Source organism: Lonchura striata, chromosome Z (genome assembly GCF_050655825.1).
Source record: "Lonchura striata isolate lonStrDom1 chromosome Z, ASM5065582v1, whole genome shotgun sequence".
Lineage (NCBI taxonomy): Eukaryota > Metazoa > Chordata > Aves > Passeriformes > Estrildidae > Lonchura > Lonchura striata.
In genome coordinates, this window is record NC_140740.1 from 44,581,873 (window position 1) to 44,596,615 (window position 14,743).

The following is a 14,743-nucleotide window of genomic DNA, read 5'->3' on the forward strand; positions in this document are numbered from 1 at the left end:
CTCAGAGATAATATCTGCTGCCAATGTCCTTTAAACAATTTTAACTGCCAGACTGCTCACCTGGAAAATAATGCTTCATTTTCCCAGCAGAAGTGAAACTTTTTTTCTTTCTCCTCCTTCTCCTTCTGCCCCCAGCTCCTTTGCATCTTTTCAATTTAGGAAATGCTTTGGGATCATTCTGGGAGAAAAGCTCCATGCAGTATAACCACATTAGCTTGTAAAACAAACAGAGAAAAATGACCTGTTGGTCATAAACAAGCTGTCTGCAAATTTGTCATATGCTATCTCTGCACTGGATCTTATTCAGGACTGCAAGATGTGTTGGTTTGTTTTATACTGATGGGTACTGTTGCCAGGGATTCCATCCCAATATAGATATTTGTAATACACATCGTGTGTCAGTCTCTTCACTCCGTTGTTGGTAATAGAGTTTGAAAGGCATATAGTGACAGTATAAATGCATATGGTATATCTGAATATTTTGTTAGAAGGATGATGGGTCCTGGCTGCTTAGGATGCTACATGGACTCCTGTGCAACTTGCATTGTTACCAGCTCTGTCTCCCAAACTGGAAAAAAAGACAAGGCATGCTAGTTTCTCTTTAGTGTCAGTAGAGTGAAATCTGGAGGACAATTGATCTGACCTGCCTTTGACCTTTACCTTAGAATGAGATAATCTTCTTTCTGTGTTCCTTTCCACTGACTATGAAAACAAGATCCACATGATGAGCTTAACAACTGGAGCTCTATGCAATCTGTTAAATTCAGGCCCTGCCCACTCTGACCAACCTCTATTTTCTGGAAGCAGCATCCTTTTGATAATATGTGGTATCTGCCAGCCCTTTTAGCTGTCTCAGCCTGGAGCACTTTGAGTGTTACCACTTTTTACATGAACAGCTGAAAGTCCCAGGTTAAGCTCAGTGCTGGGGGACCTTTCCAGTAGACTCAGGTGGGTAGAGCACCACATCTGGATGCCAGTGTCAGGTGGTTCCAGACATCTCCCTAAAGTCCTGCTCCATGTAGGCCAGCTCTGTCGGTGTCTCCGCAATGCAAGGACACTTCAAGACTTGTCCTTGTAATAGACTTCTATTTTCAGGAAACTGACTCAAGCCACTATATATCTAAATTTAGGTGTTTGCTTATGAGCTAGGTGTCTAAGCTTGGAGAGCTATTGGATGACCAGATATAGACATTTGCTTCATCTCTTTCTAAACCACTAATTGTATTGACTAGACCTCTACTCTCTTTAATGGGTACCTGGCCATTTATCTTGCAGTGCGGACATCTAAAATTAGATGTCTTAATCCATGAGCCTAATCACACCACTAACTTTTAGATTTCTAATTAAGATAAATTAATTGAAAACTACAAGACCTTTGCACCATTTTCAAGCATTCTTTGAGATTTCATCTGTCCTTAGTTGGAAAGAGTAGATGACCACACTGCTTTCTCCTTCAATGAATTTCAGAAATTGTGGAAAAAGAAATTAAGAAAATCAGAAACTGTGCTTCTGAAGAAAAAAAAAAAAAGCAGTTTCATGTACACAGAGATTTGCTTCTTCATTCTGAATGGCCATTAAATACCAATCTAAACTTCAAAAGATGGATTGCTCTGTCATCAAGCTAAGTGTGTCGGGGAGGTTTTAGCTGGATATCAGGAGCAGGTTCTTCTCACAGAAGGTGGTTGGGCACTAGAACAGGATCCCCAGGGCAGAGGTCGAAACACCAAGCCTGACAGAGTTCAAGAAGTCTTTGGACAATGCCCTCAGGCACAGGCTGGGATTCTTGGGTCTAGGATTCTTGGGATTCTTGTGCAGGGCCAGGAGTTGGACTCTGTGATCCTTTTCTATTCCAACTCAGGCTATTCACTGATTCTGTGATTCTGTTAAGAGATAGCTACAGAAGTGGCTTATTTTTCCCACCTGTCTAGCAGTACTGGCCACTGACTGAGGATTTGAGCAACCTAACCACCACAGCTTCATGCCAACTCTCAAAAGCCTTGTTAAGCTTGAACACTAGGATCTGAATCACATCTGCTATGGCTGCTCTGGCATGAGGGGTGAATACCAGCTCTATGCATTTGCATGTGTAGACTTTACCTTGTTGAAAGTGTTTACTCAAGCTTTGGCATTTTGGGGGTTTTGTGCTTAATTTTTGCAGTTGTTGTAAGATTTGGGGTTTTTTTTGCAGTTGGGTGGTTTTGTTTGCTCTTTTTTTTTATGAAATATAGCAGACAATTTTTTTTCTTGTTAAATAAAGGAGATACAAAGTTTTGACTACCAGCTTCAGATAAATCTGGTGAAGTTGAAACACTGTAGCCACATCAATACTAAAAATTTTCAGAAAGCAGAACATCCACAGGGACAGGATAGGACAGAAATGTCTAAAATATTCAAAACTTGTACAGAAATTGAAAGTGTTCATTCTTACCTAATTAGAGATTATTTCTGCCTCCTTACAGAAAACAGTGTTTATTTATGTTATCTGTTTGTTTTCTTTTTTGTTTTTTCTCAGAAATGGCATCATAGCATTCAAGTGATTTAATTTCTTCAAAGTGACATATATTTTCCATTTCAACAGCTATGGAAGGTAGTGAGTACATTTATTTCAATTTTACATGAAAGAAATGAGACAGAGAAGGCCAAACCAGAAAGGTATTTAACCTCCTACTTCCTTTTGAAATCATCGTATAGTAATATCTTTGGAGATGTAGCTATAAACTTTAAAAGCAATATTCAGAGTACTCACTTTCACATCATAATGGCCAAAAATCAATTTCATTGATTCTATGCTGGCTGTTGAGCAGGGAGAGCTCCCAATTCTCATGTCAGAGGCTCTGTGGGAACTGTTCAAGGGTCACCTACCACCTGTAGATGTTTCTAAGGATACATCTTCATTGTAAAAAGGGCTCCCTCCTTGCATTTAGGACCAAGCTTCTCATTCATTTAATTACTTGGGTTGTAAAGACCACCTTGTTCCAACCACTGACAAGGGTAGGGACAACTTCCACCTGACCAGGTTACTCAAGGCCCCATCAGTCTGGCTTTGAATGTTTCCAGGGTCTTCCACAGCTGCTCTAAGCAACATGTGCCAGGGCCTCACCACCCTCACAGTAAAGAATTTCTTGCTAATATCTAGATTAAACCTGCCTTCATCACACTGCCAATACAATAGTTTAGTACTACAGGGAAAGAGATAAAAGGTCTCTTTCCAATACACCAAAACTGAGAGGATGAGACATTCACAGCTCCTGTTCCTAAAAGCAGAATGATGATGAACCCTCTGAATTTCATTACAATTATTCACTTAACTGCCACTACCATATCTTTACAGAAAATACAGGCATAAATTAGTCTGCAGCAATCAGCTGAGGGCCTGATATTGCTGGACTTTTTGGGGGTCGTTTTTGGTTTTCCTTGTTATGGGCCAATAAATTCTTTTTAAGTTGTGCCTTGAACAACACAGTAGTGGGAGGCATTTCATGTTTAGAAATTTTTCAAGGCAATCCATGTATGTGATGGGCCTAACTACACTCTAATGCCTCAGGCCAGGCAATTAATGATTGTCCTGTTCTTTCTGAGGTCAGGCATCATGGAAATCTGCAGTGAGATTTGTGAGGGTCCAAGATTAGACAATCCCTTGAAAACAGCTTCCTGGAATTTAAGGTTTTAAGTTCATTCAAAGCCCCATTTGGACACTGAAATAAACACTCTGGACCAAATCTCAAGTGCTTTGTTCAAGGTCATCTGAGAGGAGTTCAATGGATCTTGGAAATGAGCCCAGATCTCTGCTTAACTCTAGCCATAGATCCATCCATTTTCATTCCATAGCAGCATAATAAGGATTTGGAAAACTACTCTAAATCCTTGAGAACTGAATAGATATCAAAATCCTTCTGTATGTATTTGGAATCATCCCACAGATTTCAATGGAGGAATATATTCTTTCTTATAACAAATTGAATTGATAAATACGTATTGAAATCTCTCATTACTTGTTAAAGTAGCTACAGCTTTCTCATAAATATTGTAGAGATACACGCAGAGGGTTAAAAAGCGACAGCTCAGTGGTCTGGAATTAAATCTGTTGCAGGTATATAATTTAGTGTGACATTAATTGGGTAGTGGGGAAGCATAAATGAGGAACACAATGCGTATACATTGGAATTTTTTGTTAAAGAAGGAACACTGCAAATGCTAGCCTCAGCAGAGCAAAATCAAAGAGAGCAGAGAGGAAGGGGAGGAAAGGAAAAAAACAAAAAACCCCAATTTTCTCCCCCAAAAAAACAACCCCCAAAGAAACATGCAAAACAATATACAATCAAACAATTGTGTTTTGTTTCTTTGAGAAGAAGTTTAAATTAGCTACCAAGGATTAAGATTTTCAGCTGGAAGAGATCAGTTTAGTCCTGAATATGTAGGTTTAGCTGAGTCTAAGTCATCGTAGTTCATCTCATCTTTGTAACTGTCTACATCCTGGGGCAAGTAGAGGGCAGCCAAGCTTTGTGTGCATCAGCTGTGACCACCAAGCCCCACGCAGCCACTCACTCACACCCACACTAGCAGGACTGGGGAAAGGACTGGAAGAGTAAAAGCTGCAAGCTCATGGGTTGAGATAAAGAGCGTTTAATAAGGAAAGCAAAAAGCCATGCACACAAGCAAAGCAAACCAAGAATTAATTCACTGCTACCCATGGTCAGGCAGGTGTTCAGCCATCTCCAGGTGAGCAGGACCCCACTGTGCTCAACTGTGATTTCAGAAACTCCAAATTATCTTGTCTCTTCCTCCTTCTTCTCCCCACTTTACATACTGAGCATGATGTCACATGGTCTGGAATATCCCTTTGGTCAGTTGAGGCCACCTGTTCTGGCTGTGTGTTCTCTCAGCCTCCCAGGCACTCTCATCCAGTGCAAAAAGCAGAAAAGGCCATGGCTTTGTGCAAGCCCTGCTCAGCAATAAAAAAAACATCTCTGTATTATCAGCCCTATGTTCAGCAAAAATACAAAGCATAGCCCCCCACCAGACACTGTGAAGAAAATTCACTTTACACCAGCCAAAACCAGCATGCCCATTCTCTGTTTTATCCTCATTGGCTAACCAATATTGACTTGTTTTCCTTCTTATGGAAATTGAAGTATCAAAGAGAACATAGTAACTGGGCAGCACAAGTCACATGAACATCAAGAGGATCATACACTTCAGTCTCCTCTCATAAAAAATTATTTTAGCCATTCACAAGGCAAGAATTTAAAAAAAAAAAAAAATGGCTGCAGATAGAAAAAGAAAAAGCTAGAAAAACCTTCCCAGAACTGCACATCCTTATACAGCTGAATGGAGCCCTGCACCACAAGAAACAAAAAAATACAAAACATTCAATTTGCCACTACAAAAAAGCAGAACATACAAAAGTATTGCCAGTGCTGTAAGCCTCTTCTGCCCTAATTTCATCTGTGTTATTCCTGACCTAGAACAAGGCTTTTTGTACTCTTTGTACTGCTCTCTCTTTACCTCTCACTCTGTTTTTTGACACATTAGACATAGACTGTCCTGGTTTGGGTATTCAATTGTGTATTCAGGCAGCAATCTGGATGATTAAGTCATTTCACCTATCTGCTATTCCTTTGTGTTCTTCCTTGACTGTTATGTTCAGAGTTGGGTCTGTCTTGTGTATAATAGATACTGCTATGGGACCTTGGTCTCTGCTAGGGATATTAAATGTTGCTACCACACAGGCATTAAGTGTGCCTGCAGTTAGGCATAGGTAATCTTACAGAGAAAACTGGGGAAAAAGAATAAATTCAATGCCCCACCATATTAATTTGCATAGTCGCAGTTTTGAAGATTAGTCTTAAATTATTTTGAATTGCAAATCCAATTGGATTTTAATTATGATCATGACCTCTACTTTGTGGCACACAGTTCAGTCTGTACAGCCACAGTCTATGGTAAATTACTATAATAATGCTGGAGAAGATGTTCCATAGCACGGAGCCTTGCCCTACATCTGTATACAAAGACATGCATGCACATGCACATTTTGACTTGGAACAACCTCCTAATAATACAGGTTTATTCTCTTTGGTTTTTCTTTTTTGGCTTCCCTTTACTTCACATACAGGGCAGCAAGGACTCAGTGACTTGCTGGAAGAAAGCTGTAGAGTATGTTAATTTTTGTGGAACTTAGGCAGCCTCATAAGTCTTAGAGATTAATAAGAATCTGGGAAGTATCTATCTTCTGGTGATGCTTTCATTTGCGCAGTAATAAAGCTCGCCTTTCTTGTTTAATAAAAACAATGAGGAAACAAATGGGTGTGCAGGCATTGGAACTTTTGAGGAATTAATTCAAAAGCACGGAGGAAAGTTTTTTATCATGCTGTAAGCACCAGAAAGGTGAAAATTACTCTTCCCTCAAGCTCTGTGTGCCTTATCTCCCAGTTACACCAAATTTAAGGCAAAACCCTCAGAAGGTGCAAAGTGTCTCTTAGAAAGTAGTGATCATTTTCCTGAAAGGTGGTGGGCACATTTCAGTGAGACCATCAGCAGCCTGGGAGAATCTTGCATAATTCACCTTCTTCCCTAGCCCACTGGGGCAATTTCCGGGTAGAACATTCCCTCTCCAATCAAACGATGTTCCTGTGGAAATTTCAAATCAGTGAAAATGTTGAGATTTTTCTTTTCTTTCTTGTATTTCTTGATTCTGGAGAGATGGTTGTGATTTTTCCTGGCTATTCCCTTTATCCTCCACCCCAGAAGGTTTTTGCCACTTTAGCTTTCTGTGTACAGACAGGAAATTGATGAAAGCAGGAGCCTTGCAGCAGGCAGGGTGTCAGGGGCTAAGCACCCAGCTCCTGCCGGGCTCACAGTCTCCCTATGGCTCCAGCTGCCTGAGAGGCACAAATCCAAGTCGCTTAGCATCCCCACATCTCCTGCAACTCTAGCTGCCAGAGGGCTGGATCAGAGTGAGAACTTGAAAAACAATTTGCTTACCCCTCAAAAAAAAAAGAGCTTTGCAAGTTAGCACAAATTTGTTTCATTTAGGCAAAAGGATTTAACAAAAAAAAAAGAGTGTTGCAAATTTTTGCCTTTGATGCATATTAATGAACTTATTATATTAAAAGTGGCTTTGATGTCTTAAGAACTTCACCTTTGTCAGCTGGGGTTACACACTGAGACACTCCCTCTTCCTGTGGCTGAGAGCTGACCAAGGCTCCCTCAGCCACCAGTTCCCAAGCTCTGTTTCAGGATGAGCACAGTTGTCTACAGGGGTCATCTTCAGTACCAGGAATGAACGGATAGTGCAGCAATTACTTGTTCAGGGTTCTGAATCTCCTTATCTTGCTACTATGGCACTTGGTGGTCTCAGGAAATGGTCCTCTTATCTTTTGCCAGGGGAATTTATCTGGTACTTATCCTGCTTCTCAAACAAACCATTACTTCACCACTTACAGCCCACATGGATGGAAACATAACATACAGAACTGTGGTTTGATAGGTACTGCATGCAGACATTGCTGTCTTTCTGTTTCAAGGGTGGACTGAATGTTTGGTCTCTTCTCTCAGCTCCCCGTCCCTGAAGTGAATTTTGTCTAAGTGGCAGTAAAATTTCCTGTTTACCTCATTTTGACTACCTGAGAAATAAAATTAATTGCGATACTATTCTTTCCTGCCACAGTTTCATCCAGCCTTACTGTATAAACCTAAAAAAATTAATTAATGGGCAGGACTGTCCTGTGAGTTGCCAAGATTTGTTCTTGTTTTGCAGCTGGACCCTTTGATAACTACAGTCTTTTATCTTCCACATAATTCATGTGGTGGCACCTTTAAGGGTGATCCAGCTCTGCCTGGGTGGAGAACGTGTAGAATTCTTTACGCTGGTAAGAACACAGTTACAGTCAGGAAGCTTTTGCCTTCGCTTCTGATCTGGAGCTGATACTGTGGCATAGGTCTGGGTCAGGATATTATGTTTGTAATCATATTACAGTGGATCTGTTTGGGCCCTGACTTTAACCTTCACTTAATAAAAATGTGTTCTAGCCACAGGCTATGAGTTCTCGTGACTAGCAAAGGTAGGGACCTTTGCAATATAATAAAAACAGGGAGGAAATACTGTGAGATATGGCAGAGGTTCTGCTCTACCCCTCCTATCTTCTTGCAGTCTGATATGAAATCTTTGTTTTATAAATAAACACTTTGGAACTTAAATCAGTTTTTGTTTAATCAAGTCCACTTTTTAAATATTCTTAAATAAAGTACTACTTAAACCGGGTAATTTTACATGAAATGGGAGAGAGATAGTGCAAGAGTCTACAGTATATCAGACTGAATTAGTTTTTCATGCTACAAGATGTAAACAAATCTATTTAATTAGAACACCTTGTTCTTATTGCATTCAGAGTCATTTTTTATACAGACAGAAAGAACAAAAAAGGGTTTGGCAGCAAATTTCTACTATACTACCAAAAATCCATCTGAACTGAGCATCTCCCTTAGTAAAGTGGGTGTTTTCAAACTTGTTGTTTGAATCAGAGTCTCAAAGTCTAACCCCCAACTACCAAGATGATCCCTGGGCCAAGTACATACAATCCTAGAGACCAGCTTTGATTTGAATCCCTTCCTTCTTCAGTGGAGACATTAGAAGTGTAGTCATGCAGGGGGAAGCTGGTCCTTCAGCTTGTTTGGGTTTTGCATACCAAGAGTAGATTTCACCCAATACCTCTTCCTGCCTCTGCCAAAACCATGAGATTTCCATGCTTGCTCACATCTGGGGCAATCTGTCCAATTTTCACCATTATTCCATATGTGCAACCCAGAAACAATAATGACTTTCCTCTCTTTGCAGTCCTTTTCACTGCTTTATAAGGCAAAAAGGAATCTGGAACAGCAACAGAAAGAAAGAGAGGGGCTGTGTGCTCTAGGGCTTTATTAAACTCCATAAAAACTCTAAGATCACCTTTCCCTTTCCTCTCTGGTAGCTGCGCAAGGAGCCCACTTGGCTATACAGGCTCATTAGTCACAACAGAGAGGCAGCACAAGGTCCCACAGTGACAAGCTGCCACCTAAATCTAGGTAATGTGCCATGCTAAAGTGCTGTACACTTGCTTGCAGCAAGATCTAAGTTCCTTGCTAAGGTGACGTTTCCTTTTCTATCTGAATTCTAGGCTTGGATGTACCACCCTTGTGGCCTGTGCTTTTATTGATACACAGCATTAAATTTATGCATTAAAACATATAGCTTCCTGCCTACACAGTTCCAAAGTCTCAAATGGGCAGTAGAGGCACACAAATGTTATCTGGGAATATTATGCATAATGCCAGATCTCTAGATCCAGTTACCACATGGAGACTCTCAGGCCAACACAGAGGTAGGGTGAGATATTAAACACTATCATGGTTATTTTTCCTCTCCTCTGTACATATTAGCCAGGTCTGTTCCACCACATTACTGCTACAAGAAAGATTCCTTGACTGTGTTGTGGTAGAAAGACCTCATGGTAGAATCTGGGAAAAAAACAGTGAGTACTTTCCTGAGTAATCTTTCCTGAATAATCTGACCAACTGTCTGAGCAGAGATACATAATACAGTCAAGGAAGTCTTCATCATATGATGCCATCTCTTTTGGTTCCTAGTACACTAGACAGTCATGTTGCATATTGATCTACAAGCCTATGGATGTAGATTAAAGGGAACTATAGTAATCTCAGGGGATTTTTATGTTTTTCTCTGTTGCTGCGGCTCCTGGAACAAATATCTTGTTTGCATTTGTGGAATGCATCCCTGCCCATGGCGGGCAGATTGGATCAAGATAATACTCAAGATCCCTTTCAACCCAAACCATTATATTATTTATTTTTCTTCCTCTGACCTGCCCATTTATATGACCAGTTCTTCAGGACACTCTGTTTAAAATGCCAGCATTTTTGTACCAATTCTTCTGGCTTTGTCCCCTGCATGAATGATGTTTAGAGGCAAAACAAAAAGCTGATAATCTTACCACTGTTAAACACCATCAATGACTTTGAAACAGTTGTCAGTGAATTTAAGTGCTTGTGTAAGTGAGTAATTAATAGTCCTGGCTTAATATATACCTCAGTCACTGGCACACCACTTATGGGCAAAATGTCAATTACGCCTGGCTTAAAAGTCTCCATCTGGAGAAGCAGTCAAGCACACAATGACACTGCTGTCTGAGCCACCCTCCTCACTCCCACCCAGGAGTTCACTTCATCACTCCTCCAATCTACTCTCTGTAATGCAGCCTTCTCTCCTCCCCCATTCCTATTCCACTTGTGGTTTTCCCCTGGTTTCCTCATACCTGTCCCAAAATATTCCATGCACATCCTAACACCTGTCCTATTTTCTCATCTGTCCTCCATCAGATGAAGCACTGCTCTGTGCATCAAGAGCAAAAGAGATGTACAGAATCACTATGATACTATATTGTCAAGAAACGCACCATGCCCATCTGCAGTCCTGGAAGAAATGTAGTGTTCAGATCTGGATTCCTTGCATAAGGAGTTTCTGGAGAGGGTCCAGCAGATGCATAAAGATCTGGAGCATAAGTAATCTAGATCCTCTCTCTTATGAGAAAAGCTGTGAGAGCTGGGCTGGTTTAGTCCGGAGCAGAGAACACAGGGAGGGGATCTCATTAATGCATATATGTATCTCAGAGGCAAGTGTCAGTGGATGATGCCAGATTATTTTCAGTGGTGCCCAGTGACAGGATGAGGAGCAGTGGCTATAAACTAAAGCACAAAAATTTAACCTCAGTATGGGGAAAACCTTCTTTGTTTTCAGGGTGGCAGAGCACTGGAACAGCTGCCCAGGGAAGTTGTAGACTTTCCCTCTCTGGAGATATTCAAACCTCACCTGGATGTGTTCTTGTGTCAGCTATTCCAGGTGGCCCTGCCTTGACCAGTAGTTAGACTGTGTGTTTTACAGAGGTCCCTTCCAACCCCAAAACTTCTGTGATACTGTGAAATATAAACAAGTGTTAGTTTATGGCAAAATCTGTGGCCTGAAGAGCACACCCTATCACTAAAGTGAACCAGCATAAAAAGACAATGACATCACTAGAAAACTATGTCCCTGTGTTAGATTATTCACCTTTGTGTGCCCTTTCCAAGTTTTGGAAACATAAATAAGTGTGTTTTTTTGCCTATTTAACCTGTGAAACTTTGGTGTAGAAAGATTATTTTGTCCTGATTTATAAAAGACTCTTTATGGCAGAACAGAAACATTAATTCAGTTCTTTTTGCATCTTGATCACTGCTTTTTATTTCCTCTCTGACTGTGATTTCTACTCTCTAAATTTTCATTAATTCTTAGGAGGTAAAATTTTTTTGTGAGAAAAAAAAAAAACTGTGTCTTTACTGGCTGGGTGAGGAACATAGTTTAATCATATGATTTTCAAACCAAATCCCAAATGCCTTCCAGAGACTTATTACCTTCCCTATGGTCTTACTTCTGAGTATCTACCTCAGGAAAAAAACAAAAAATCCACTAATTTGCTTCTCTCACTGGTGTCTTCAGTTCTTGCCCAAAGATGCCCCTTCTGCTTGGAGCACTTCCCTGAAACTGTTCTATTGTCCCTTAACTAACTACCCATACAAACATCTGCATTACCCCCAAGGAACAAAATTTCCTTCTTTACAAACCAGCTTGAAATAAAACCCAAATCTGAACAAAAGCAACTGGCCCTTTCCTACTGTGATGTGTGAAATACTTTCCCGAGGCTGGTATCAACTCTCTCTATTTAAGTGAAGCTCATTTACAGTCACTTGCCTATTCATAGTGGTTGGGCAGAGCACAGAGCCAAGGCTGCCTGTCACCAAGATGAATAGACAGATGGCACAGACAAAAGTGGTCACATTTGGTCCGAGCCAGGGGTGCCATTTTTAAGGTCAGGTCTTCATCTTGTAGTGGTCAGGAGGAGGCCTGTGATGATGATGATGACAGTACATTTGGAATTATACTATTTGTTTATCATGGCTTTTGCACAGGAGGTACCAATTTTAGCAAACACAGGAGGAAAGCAATTGAGTTAGCCCTGCAGCAGCATCAGAGGATCTTATCTGCATGGATGCTTTTCTTTTCACCCACTGCGTATCAGATTTTAGGTACAGAAACAAAACCTGTTTTCTGTCCTGGGGCAACAGAGAGTACTTCCTAGACCTTGATGTATTTCTTCCCATGCCTTGTTGGAAAGAACTACCCTTATCTTCACCAGAGATTTCCTTGCCAGTTTAAACCTCACATTAATCAGAATGCTGGATCCTTCACTGGTGCTTATCCCAGTGTCCTGGTTCTATGGACATGGATTTATGTGGAAGTTTTCTACTAATCTCAAATGTCTAGTCAGAGTTTTCCCTAGTTAAACTGAACACATCACAAAAATGGCTTCCTCCCTCTTCTTCCCCACCTGCATCTCTGTGCAGACTGGTGCTAGATCACAAAAATATTCTTCAGTCACTGAAGGTAGATGTAGGTTCTCAAAATGCAAACATTATGTGTCAGTTTACCTTCAGTCAAAACTCTGAGTATAAACAAATTCTAAATATCTCATGCAAGTGCAGAAACCAGAATATAATTAGAGTTTACTTTATCAACAACCCTAGAAGAGAGCATTGATGTCTAATGCATTTTCCTCATTAATTGGAGACTAAAACTTGACCTGAACTAGAAGGAACATATTTATTTACAAGTTGAAGATATTCTTTAAACAGAAAATTAAAAGCAGATAGATAAGAATAAATGAGGAGGAAGACTGAAAGAAAAAATAAAACAAAGAAAAATAATTTTTCTTGCAACTGTGTTTCACATATGACCTCTTCAGAATGTGATTAAGAAGTAAAAACGAACAAAAATCTTCCTTCTGGTATATGTAATGTACTTACAAATAAAGAGTAGTTTGGATTAGTGCTATGTTAATCAACTGCAAAACAAGGATTTCTCTATATATAGTTTTTAATTTTAGAAATCAAGTTCAGCAATGTGATGTCAGAAAAAAAGTATCTTTCCAGGATGGGAAGTAAATCAAGTTATGGTTGTTCTGACATGATCCTGGTGTTATGAGAGCATAGAGTCCAGAAAGAGCCAAAATGTTGTGTGAACCCCTATACTTTACAGCACAGGGTAAGGAAAAGAAAATAAAACCTGCTACCTTTACCTCTTTGTGTGGTGCATATCCATAGGAAGGACTTGTTTTGGTGGACAGGTACCTACAGTCTCTCTGACTGTCAGGAACAAAAGAGGAAAGAGGAGCACCTGCCTACCCTGGTAACTTCTTACTCTCCAGGGCTCACTTCTGGAGTTCATTGACAATGGAATAAAATCAATATATTTAGTGTGTTTACAGATTGTCTGGAATTAATTTTCTTGTTCTTCTGCAGAAACAAAGTGTAAACAGTACAGTGGACTGAGTCTATCTCAGCCTCCTTCATGTAGAGAAGCAAAATAAATTTCCTTTCTTCTAGCACAAGTCCATTCCCCCAGATTGTGAGCTCCTTCCCATGAGAACTCCCTTTATCTGTGCCATCTCTATCTGTAGCCTGAGTAGGCACATAGCACCACAAGCCTATAATGACAGATTTGTTAATTCCCAAATCTGTAGAGGTTACATTTCCTTCTCTTTGTCCTTCCTTTCTAGTGAATGGTTTCTCTTAGTGATCTCCAGAACAGTTCTCTGTTCTTGGGCTACTCTGGGCACCACAAAAGCTTCTCCAGGGCAGATTGGGACCCTCTGGCTGTGTGTAGTCATGACAATGTGAGGAACAACTCCATTGTTCCCACCCTAGCTGCTGAGGGAAGGATGGTGTCACCAGTGAGGTTAGCCTCATTTGATGCCTGATGGCACTCCCTCCCCATGTGCATCTTGGCTACCACCTCCTGGTGGGAAAATGTTTTTATATGGAGCAAAAACTGCTTCTTGGGGAGAGCATTATTGTCTCCTTGGAGAGAGTCCAGTACCGGAGGAGGCTGCAGTTTATCAGTTCTGTTCTCACCACTCCACTCAAAGTGTCTGTGCTGTCAGGGGGATTGATGGAGTTGGGAAAGCCCCCAAAACCATATAACTTGACATTAAAGAGAGGCTGTGAAGCTCTCACAACCAAGAGTACCTTTCAGGGAGACATGCAGAGAAAACTGCTCTGTCTCTTTGGTGGATGACTTTTATCGTGAAGCTGCACAAAGCCATTACTAAGAAAGGCACAAATTTGCGGGAGATTGGAGGGGGGAGGAAAGGGTAAAGAACCGACAATAAAAATAAGACACATGCTGCTCTCTTTTCTCTTCAGAGGCTTTGGGAGAATCTCCTGAGGACCAGGGCAGCTGCAGAGATGCTGTAAGGAGGGAATAGTACACACAACCCACCTGTAATTTGACCCAGCGTGAGCACTGCAGTGGACAGGACCCCTGGTGTAGCAGTACACATCCCACCCCAATAAATTCACCTGGAAAACACCCCCATGAGTCTGTATGTTACAAATCAGTTTATTCTTTCAGCTTTAGAGCAGTCAGAAGGAGTGAGGGCAGCAGGGATCTCATGGCAGCTCAGAAACTGACTTTCAGAATGGAATCCAAAATTATATGAAAAGGCTAGAGCTTTGTGAGCTTTGTTATGCTGTGTCTGGATTGCTAACTGTGTAGGAGCATTCAGGCTGCTCAGGTGTATCCACACAGGAGTGCTGGCCCTTCAGCTAGTGGATCCTGTGGCTCTGTGCAGCACCCTGCACCATGGGCAGCCTCACA